This window comes from Xyrauchen texanus, chromosome 31 (assembly GCF_025860055.1).
Source record: "Xyrauchen texanus isolate HMW12.3.18 chromosome 31, RBS_HiC_50CHRs, whole genome shotgun sequence".
NCBI lineage: Eukaryota > Metazoa > Chordata > Actinopteri > Cypriniformes > Catostomidae > Xyrauchen > Xyrauchen texanus.
The window spans coordinates 4311828-4321239 of record NC_068306.1 but is presented as its reverse complement, the minus strand read 5'-3'; positions in this window follow the sequence as shown (position 1 = coordinate 4321239).

The window sequence follows — 9412 nt, the reverse complement described above, 5'->3', positions numbered from 1 at the left end:
ATTACATGTCCATCCTTTTCACATCAGAAGCTTCAGTCCTTGAAAAGCGCCTGAAAAGTCCTGATCAGTGGTAATGTTTCAGTCTGTAGTACTGGGGCGTTTCTGTCTTTGTTGGTGAGTTTCCATTTGCATTTACTTTCGTTTTGCAGATGCAGGATGCATTTGTTATGTTGTCATGGATCTCCAGGCTCTTCTCCTGGCAGTTACATTCTGCTTTATGAATTCTGAATTAACAATTCCATATAATTGTTTTAAGTCACTGTCATGCAGTTTGTCATAATCTGTACATATGTTTTTTTTAAGCTCTAAACATTTTCAAGTCACCACGAAATGCCATTTCACAAATGTGATGTTATTTCCTGTTCAAATGTTGTGGATGCATAAATAAATATGTTTGCATGTAAATTGAAGGATGTTGTCTTTACTTTGAGTTAGTGACTTTTTGGTTCAAAAAAATGTTAATTGCATCCCTACATGGTCTCTGTTTGTTGCCATGATTTCTTGTGTTCATGTTGGCCTGTTACAGACGTTATGTCACGTTCTTCTCTCGGATGAGACTTCCAGGATAAGCACACAAATGCACCATTGTGAGTAAACAAACCGATACAGATCTAAACCAAAACCAACAAAGCTTCTGTACAGCATTCCTACTGCTAAGTTATAAACACTGCTGCTCTTCCGGGTATGTCGCGCATACCTCAGTTCTCGCGTATCTCATGTGTGAACGCCATAACGGTCATGTGCACTGGAAGCAGGATTTAAAGTACTTCGATATTGATCTTTTTTGCTTTCAAAAGGGATCATATCACTTTAGAAGATATTAATTTAATCGCTGGAGTCGTATGGATGACGTCGGCTGACCATCTGTGATTTTTGGATCTTCAAAAGAGAAATATCCATTCACTTGTGTTTTAAGGACCTACTGAGCTGAGATATTTATTTTTCATCAAATGTGTTTGGATGAAGAAAGAATATCATAGACACCTGGGATATCATGAGGGTGAGTAAATGATGACTGAATTTTCATTTTTGGGTGAACTGTCCCTTTAATATATTTTCAGTTCAGTGTATTTTTAGTATGAATTTGTGAATTGTTTAATTTATTGTTAATAATTTCTTCTTGTTTAGAAGATACTGATTCGAGTTCATGTAGATCTTGGGATATTTAAGAGCTTTTTTTCATTGAAAATAATTGTGTGAATAAAGTAAATAACACCTCTACACTGGTGATGGGGAATTAACCTCATGCACTCTCTGTGAGAACTAACATGATTGTTGGTGTTGATGGTACAGGAAGAACGTCAGATCAACAGTGATTTTTTCATGTTTAACACACTTACAATTTATGCTGTATATGTAATGTATATGTATTATTCATCTTACATTGAATAATTTTTGATTATTCATCAACAATCCTAATTAATAGACCATCTGAGTGGTCTGACATCTTGCTGTTTCCTGTCTCTGTAGATACATGTAGGAGCGCACAGTCATGACATTAACTGACTTTTGTTTTCATCTGAGGAGCTCATCAAGACTTCGGGTACATGTTTACATTTAGTCTCATTTCTTCTATGATTTCAAAAATAGTTGTTCATTCTGAACAGGTTGTCTGTGAGGACTGTTAAAGTTCACCCACTGAATCACTTGCAATATATTGGACAGTATATTGAGCACTTCACACTGATGTGTGTTTGACAGGATGTGGGCAAAGATAGCTTCGCTGAACATGTGATGAAGGTCGTTGTACTTGGCAGCAGAGGATGGCTCCACTCCAGCCGACGTGATCATTGTCATTGAGGGACCCTAAAACTAAAGAGATGGGGAGATGTAAAGGCAGATAGATCCAGATATAGGCTCTCTGAACAAAGATTGGAAAGAAATGTGGACAGTAGGTTGGGTGTTGTTTTATTCTACCGTTTCTCTTTTATCCTTTGACCAAAATATTTAAAAATACTTTTATTAGTGTTTTTACGCCGTTTTAAAAAATGTATTACAAATATTTTGATGTCAAATGTTGTCTGTCAATTCGTGTCATTTGCTTTTGTTCAGATATTATCAATATTCAACAGTATCAATATTAATACTTCACAAATGAATACAACTAATGTTAAAAGTTAACTTAATATTACTCAGGCATTTTTAAAAGATAAATGGTACTTGTTAGTAACAAACTAGTATCAGAAGCAACATCAAAAATAGCTGTCCATAGCATCCACAGATTTGAATACTGTGGTCATCTCGCCATGTAATTTGTCTGACGTGAAACAAATTAAATACACATCACATGCATTAAACAACTTCTCTACAGCTTGAGGAATATGGAATATGAGAGTATAAAAAAAAAGTTAATTTTAATTTGCTGCAGACATTAATTATTCAGCAAAGAGCGCATGCGTTAGTCTGAAATGAGCCCTGCGTCCGAATATCCATACTTCCCTACTATATATTATGCCAAAAACATTATGCCAGTGGAGTAGTATGTTCTGTTCTATATTCATAAGACCGTAAGTGAGAAATACCCATATGTCCTTCTACTTCCAGCTGGCTAGAACAAGGAAAACAGAGCTCTGATTATTTTTTAGAATGGACAAACACAACTCTAGGAAACTTAATATTTGTTCATTGCAAATTAATTATATTTTGACAGATAATCATGAGGAAATTGCCTCTTTTTGTAGTAACCTTTATTGAAAACTTTATAAATCCAATTATTCAATGGATTCAGCTTCTATTTTCTTTCAGTCTTTAAAGTAGGTTAAATCAATATCTAGAGATGAGCATCTTGCCTGCGATAAAACTATAACCATCGCTGAAATAACTGAGGGTATTGAAGGCCTTTAGAATAACAAGTCTCCTGGAACAGATGGCCCAATGGATGAGCTGTACAAAAGCTTTGCTGAAGAATTGGCACCATTTATGCTAGAGAAGGTTTTTGGAAAGTATTCAATCAGAATCTCTGCCTCCCAGTTTAACAGTGGTGGTGGCGTAGGGGGCTAAAGCACATAACTGGTAATCAGAAGGTCACTGGTTCGATCCCCACGGCCACCATCATTGTGTCCTTGTTTTTATGTGAGTTGACTGTCAAGATCACATCCCAGAATCCACTGCCGCAAGTGTTGAAGAATGTTTTGTTGCATATAGAGGAATAAGAAATGCAGAGATTCAGAAAGATTATTTCTGCTTAACCGTACGTTCCCACCAAACATTCGTTCCGAAGATAAAATGGAGGAGAAACTAATTATTGCCGTGACGGGTTTCCCTGTAATATATGACCAAGACCACAGTTATTATTACAAATGTATTTTATTTTGATAACAAACAACTATAATTTTAATTACTTTCTGCCATCGATCGATTTCTTATTTTCACATTTTAAAGAGTTCATGAGGATATACGCTACTTGTGATAGGTCGGCAAAAAGTAAATGGTCGACATGTCTGGATGTTTAAATTATGGCCCCTTTAAATATAGTTCACAAAACAAAGCATTCTGAACAAACGCTGTCGCCTATTTCAACTACGCCAGAGCGTCCACGAGCGTCCTTGAGCGTCGAAGGCAGGGCAGCCAGAGCGAATTTTGACGCTCTCACCGCTTCTGGTGTGAACGTACAGTAAGATGATACATTTTATTTTTATACTGTTTCAATCTGAGGTGAGCTGTTTTCATAGTCACAAAATCTGTCACAAAAACCCCCATAAATCTACGTGATGTGCTGTTTTATATGATAAACACTGTTTTTAGAGTGTGAGAAGTTTATTTTCTCTCAGTGATGTGGAAAAGCTGGAGACAGTTTCATTGATGGAGAAGTTTGTTCTCATGTTTCCCGGCTCAAGTGCACAGAGTCAGTGATATTGTGCTCAAAATAAAGTACCGGTACACAGAACACACTAGCAACCCATCCAGATCTCACTAGTATTATCGTTTCAAATTTAATTATCATTAAAAACCGTGTTTGATTATCGCAATTTTGGGTGGCAGGAGGAAGGCAAAAGAGGCAAAACCCCGACCTCTGTGGTCAGTATTTTAAAACAAGCCTGATTTGCTGCATATATTACAACAGTGTTTGTTGGACTACATAGCCATTTACTATTTCAGTTTTCAGTGCACTTCAAGCATAATACATATACAATACAATATACACCTTTTACACATACTCATACATAACATACTTATGTCAGATTTGGACAGGTCTAGAAATATAGTGCTATATAATGTAAATACAATGTCTGGAAGTAGTGTATCTGTGTTTGTGCATGTGTGTATATGTGACTCATTTGTAGGATACTGTAGTGTTGATGATACCCATCTTGTTCTGACATTAACAGGTTATCGGATTCTTGTGTGTTACCTCTATGTAGTTCTTCTGTGGTAGTATGGTTTTTCATAGTATGCTCCTTAATCACATTAAAGATGGAGCAACCAGACCTGTGTTCGGAGAACTGAAATACAAAATCTCCAGGAGCCACAGAACATACAAACAGATCTTTACAACAACACTTTAACATCATCATGAAAGACTGAATCGAGCAAAAACATATTCTGATATCAATTCAGTAAACTTTTGGATGAAGCCGATTGCAACCAAGTTCTGCATTGTGTGCATCAGCACCTGATTTGGTAGCACCAGTGATGTGATTTATTATTGATTTAATTTAGTAATTAAGGACAGATATTAATATTATTTAATATAGAAGTGCAGTTACCAATAATATTACATATTTTGTCACTATGAAATGCTCATTTGACAGTAAACATTCATTTAGAGTTGGGATGCAGATGTATCTGTTGTTAATATCAGTAAATAACATCTATAAAACGTTAATAATTTTATATACCTAATTTATACATGGCAAAATGTAAATATACCGAGGCTGACGAAGACTGTGATTCCTACTCGTTAAGTACTCTCTTGGAAGGCAAACCACATCAGTTACTTTTTCTTACAATAAAAAAAATTCTTACAAGATCATGTATGGCTCATAACAACCATGGAAACTCCTGTGAAACAAGCTATATGCCATTTTTGTTATGTAAATACATACAAAACTATAAATACAAAATATAAACCTCTGCATTTGACTTTGAATAGTGTTTTAATTTGAGGTGTGATGTTTTCATGCACTTTAGAAAGTTAAATCGGTCATTTTAAACTGGTGTGTCTTGATACCTGTAATAATAATGACGAGAACGCACGTGGTTGAATTGAACTGCATTACTTCTGTGTCTGTTCTATATCAATACAGTAATGCAGTAGCGCCTCACAATGTTCACTCCAATACTGCAACATAAGCATATACACAAGATACATGACAATACCAATATGTGTTGCTGGTAAATAAAACAATGCTACATGTAAATAATCAAATCCAACTAACCATATAATCATGCAGGTAAGATAGCAAATTAAATTGGCTTAGCAACTTTTATAATTGATGGCAAAGTTTGTGCGTTCAATCAAACTAGTATTTTGGCTCAATTATTCTGACTGCGTGACATGTCCTCATCCTCAAAAACCAACAACAAAACTTCACAAGGTAAAAGAAAATACAGTCAAGACTACATTGAAAACAGGTTTACTTATAGATAAACAAGGTTTGTGCTGAACACATGTTTTAAAAAGTGAATTATTGGCTTAGTAAATAAATAAAGATAATAAAAGAATGATAATACATTTCAGTATTTATTTGATTTGTATTATTTGATATCAGTCTTTATCACCAATATGAACATTATCAGTAATTAAAAATTACACTTTGTAGCAAAGCGTAAGTCTTGTGAAACTTAATTAAATATTCTAATGAATAATTTGCAGAATTTGGGAATGCTAATTAAATAATGTGTTACAACTTAAGCTGTCTGTGCATCAGTATTATTCATTCCATAATAAATATTTGGATTCTAAACTTCACAATGGTGTAGCTGCTGTTCTTTCTGACAGAAGAATTAGGCCAGTTGATTTACCACTAATCCATCTAGGCACAAAACATCTCACAAATTGGCCGTTTGAGCCTGATAAGAGACATCAGCTGTGCTAAGGCTACATCCATAGATTTCTACTGAGGAGAACAAGTGCTAGATTCTCGTCCAAGTCAGTACCTGGTGGGTGCCCACTTACTTTTGAGGAGTATGTGCTTGATTATCCACAGCATGGTTATCCTTAAGGAATATCTCATGGAAGCCAGGATCCTTATAGGGGCTATATTACTCCTCCTCACAGGGACAGAGACTTTGAAAGTACAAAGTTGCATCACTTAGAGGTCTGGGGGAGAGATTTAAACAGTGAGATAAGAGAGCTTCAAATCAGCATGGACTGTGCTAGACAGGCATCTTTGCAGCTAGATCTCCTGCTTACATTGAACTCAGTAACACTAGATTAGGACCTTCTGTGACTAGCATCGTCCCTCAATATGAGGAAACACTTTACTATGAGCCCTCTACCAAGCCTGTAGCCACCTAATATAGCTTGTGTATCTTCCTGCCAGGGCCACAGCCTTGAAGACCATTTGCTGAACTCAAGACAGTCAGAGAGTTGGCCACCCACAGCTGCTCAGCCTGCCTATCCTCAGGTACAGCCACAGCATCTGCTGACTCCAGTGCAGCCTGCACCAGCTCAGATGTAGCCACTGCATCAATCAGATGCTGTACAGCCTGCACTTTCTTATGTGCAACCCCAACATCAGTTAGTTGCTGTACAATCTCGTCAGCCTCACTGCAGCCACAGTACCAGCAGACGGTGCCATCACCAGTTCAGCCTGTAGCTACAGCTAAAAAGCGGGATCGCTTTAAGGCATTCTGTCCTTACTGCAAAAACCATGACAATTCTCTCAATGCGTGTGCAGCATTTTGCAAGTTGAATCACACTCAAAGAGGCAGCTAGATTAAAGAGTACAAAAAATTCTGGAGGTGTGGACGAAGTCACAAACAAGACAGCTGCACCCTCAAGAAAACTTGCTCTACCTGTGGAAGACTCTATCTGCCTGTTCTGCATGAAGTTGCAGTTACTGTGGAAAACCAAAGCATACTCGCAGTTAGCACAACCACTTCTTAGGTTTACTTGGATCAGGCTAGTCATTCAGGCAGAATGATGTTGAAAGTTGTCAGACTCAGCAGTGGTAAAACATTCATGGATACACAAGAAAAAATGAAAGAGCAATTATCCTGCCAGCAGCAGTCAAACATCTGGGCTTGAAAGGATCTGAGGAAACTTTTGACTCTCAGAATAATAAGACAAGACCTTGTTCAGCCATGAGGAAACACAGTCTCCTTTGCGGTATCTGCCCGATCACACCCAAATGTAATACATCAAATTCAAAGGGCATTCACAGCTGAAGAGCTCAACCTTGCTGATCAGTCTTGCCCAGTGGACTCACTGAAAAGAAGATATGGACACTTAAGGAACATCCCATTGAAAGGTTTCACTAAAGTGCAGCCTTTGCTACTATAATAGGTTCAGATTATCCACAGCTAATCACACCAAACTGCATAATCCATATGGGTCAGCTTGGTAGCCCTATAGTGCTACACACACACTGCTTGGCTGGACAGTTCAAGGGCCAACAGCCTTTCTTCAGCAACCCTCAAATGTAAGCTCATGCCTCCACACCACATTCCTTTCTCCTATGCAAGAGTTATGTCAACATGTTTATCAGTTGTGGCAGCTTGACATACTGCCACCGAGAAATGAGAAAGTATTCTGCTCCAGACAAGATAAAGCTGCACTTGCCATGTTGGAGGAGAAAATAGAACATGTTGCAGTTGATGGTGCAACCCGTTATGCTACCCCACTACTTCATAAAGGGAGAAGCGGCTAAACTCCAGGCACCACCCAACGTTGTCATGGCTCTTTTAAGAGCTACAGAACGTCGACTCATTAATAATCCTGACCTGGCAAAAATGTGAGATACACAAACTTGAGTCAGGTTAGCAATACGAATAACCAGTGTAGAAGCAGCCAATTCCAGTGATTCATGGTACATTCCTCACCACATTGTGCTCCATAATGACAAACTTGGATCCATCAGTCCTGTAGAAAGAATCAAATGTGCCCAGCCCCTGGTTTGGGAGCTACTGCTATAAATAATCACAACTACAGTATAGTCTTTTTAATTGCTAGTTTACTTTCACTCTTGTGCCTCCGAAACATTTGGGCTATCCAGAAAAGATCCAGGGCTACAGCCCCCTCAGCCTAGGTCTAGAGACGCCCCTAAAATTTATATATATTATCTGAATTATGAATGATGAAATCTCAGGTGGAAAAATACTTACTGTCATTCCACAAAATTTTAGCAGACTCCTCCATGTTTTTCAGATCCTCATATTCTGTGGCATATATAGTGTGATAAATACATTTAGACAACTCAGGGTTGTACAAAGCTAAGGTAAATGTATCTTATCGTGTGTCTGGAAGCTTGTTTAGGCTTGGTGAACTTGGAGCCTGCCAGTATTCTCACTCAATTATACTTTATACTTTACAATAGTGCAGATTTAAGTGCACCAAGTAGTACTGAGTAGAATCCAATTTGCCATATGGCTAACCTAGAATCCAGACATAATTTCTCTTATGCCTTTATATACACTACATAACTGAGTGCACTGTACATTTTGTAAGTGCATAGTGTATTATTTGGGACACAGCTATAGTCTAGTGTTACCAATTTACACTGTATCATTGCCTGATGTGGCCACTCAAAATGTCGTGAGATCACTGCAGCCGCAGTAGCAAGATGGACGCAAAGGCCAGCAGTTAGATCTTTCAGCTGCAGCGTTGTTTGAAAGAAATGCCTTACAACTGCCACTGAAGTTAATAACTCTGAGCTACAAGCAGGAGAAGACCAGGCTCAAGCCCACATTCAAGCAGGTTGTAAACAGGGCAGTTTCAAGACACAAGTAACAAAAGATTGTTTGAAGAACCCAATCAGGAAGAGCAGGCATTGGATGGGGTATGACTCCCAAACTATGGTCAGCAGCCTCTTGAAAACAGAGGAAAGCAACGGTAGTGACAGACGTATCTAAGATGGAAGAGCAAGTGTACATGATTCAAGCAGTCAGCCAGCCGCAGCAAGGGCACTGGACAGTATGGCAGGGTACATCAGATAGTTTAAGGATAGGCAGACTTGTTGAAGGTACCCAAGGCCCCAAGCTATGTTTTCTAATAAGAGGGTGTATATACTTTTCCAAGCCCTGGAAATGTGTCTTTGTGGTATGGCAAAGAGGATAGATATCCCTCTGTGAGGCCCCAAGAGCAAATCAGCAGCAAATTCTGGCTGGGTTTAAGGCAGGTGGCAACAGGATCAGGTCCTGCCAAAGTTGGCAGAGATCATAAAGGTGTGTAAAGGCAAATAAAGGCCATCATGCTTCTCAGAGGAAGTTAACTGAGTTTGTTAGAAAGGCACTGCTCAGAGGGAAGCAA